The sequence below is a fragment of the Nematolebias whitei genome, chromosome 19 (assembly GCF_014905685.2).
Source record: "Nematolebias whitei isolate Nwh7 chromosome 19, NemWhi1, whole genome shotgun sequence".
Lineage (NCBI taxonomy): Eukaryota > Metazoa > Chordata > Actinopteri > Cyprinodontiformes > Rivulidae > Nematolebias > Nematolebias whitei.
Window position 1 is genome coordinate 39806347 of NC_056516.1, and position 1730 is coordinate 39808076.

A 1730-nucleotide genomic window follows, 5' to 3' on the forward strand; every position below is an offset into this window, starting at 1 on the left:
AGTGCAATAAGAAACAGAAGAACAGGAAGTGCAAGAACAACAGGAAGTGCAATAATAAGCAGAAGAACAGGAAGTGCAATAAGAAGCAGAGGAACAGGAAGTGCAATAAGTTAAGCGTAAACATGAGATAAAAGCTTCAGGGCTTTAAGAGTAAAAGATCATTTCTGCTCAGCTGCTTCAACCACGCTCTGCATATCAGGAAGTTGTTGATGTTTTTAAGAGTATTTATTTTGATGCTACTGAAAAAAAACAAGATTATTTACATGATCATTTGAAACTGAACTGTGTCAGAAAACACAAAATAAAATCTGATTGTTTGTATTTTTGTTACTTATGAATCTATTTATTCACACACTGACCTCTTTGAGTTAAAAAGTCATTATTTCATGTTTTAAACTCGTAAATATGGAATAAAATATCATCCTGTAGATTTACACTGGATTATATTTCTTATAAAAATCACTTTATGTTCCATAATTATAACCTTAAGATTCATAATGACAGTAATTCATAAAGATGATGTTTAAACTCTTAATTTTGACTTCAAAACATAATAATAAAAATAATAATAATAATAATAATACAGTAACAATAACATATATATTGACTGGACATGATGACATGTAGCAGCACGGTGGTGCAGCTGGTAGAGCTGCTGCCTCTCAGCGAGCAGGTCCCTGGTTCAAACCCCGGTCCAGGGGCCTTTCTGGGTGGAGTTTGCATGTTCTCTCCGTGCATGCGTGGGTTTTCTCCGGGTGCTCCAGTTTCCTCCCACAGACCAAAAACATGCATGTTAGGCTGATTGGTAACTCTAAATTGTCCCTAGGTGAGAGAGTGAGAGAATGGTTGTTTGTCTCGTTTGTCTCTATGTGTCCCTGTGATGGACTGGAGACCCGTCCAGGGTGTCCCCCGCCCCTCGCACAGTGATTGCTGGACATGGGCACCAGCGACCCCCGTGACCCAAAATGGAATAAACGGGTAAAGATAATGGATGGATGGATGGATGGATGGATGGATGGATGGATGGATGGATGGATGGATGGATGGATGGATGGATGATGACATGTTCATGTGATGATGTTGGCAGAATAACTTTATATTTCATAAATACAACCTTAGAAGACTCTAAACTAAAAACTAAATCTTGACTTTCAAACTCATTTGAACAAACTTAAAATTACCTGAATTTTAAAATAATTCATAAATTACTTTAAAAATCTTATCTTAAATATGAGATTAGACTTATGATTATGACTATAAATTTATTTTATATTTCATATTTAATATTTTTAAACAAAAAATGTATTTGGACAAATAAAAAAAATTACAGTTTTTAATAATTATGACGACATATCAAAAGTTTGAATTTTTAACTCATGAATGAAACTTAATAACTCATAATTTAAACTTTATAACTCATAATTTAAACTTTATAACTCATAATTTAAACTATAACTCATAATTTAAACTTTTAACTCATAAATTAAACTATAACTCATAATTTAAACTACATAACTCATAAATTAAACTATAACTCATAATTTAAACTTTATAACTCATAAATTAAACTATAACTCACAATTTAAACTTTATAACTCATAAATTAAACTATAACTCATAATTTAAACTTTATAACTCATAAATTAAACTTTATAACTCATAATTTAAACTATAACTCGTAAATTAAACTATAACTCATAAATTAAACTATAACTCATAATTTAAACTAT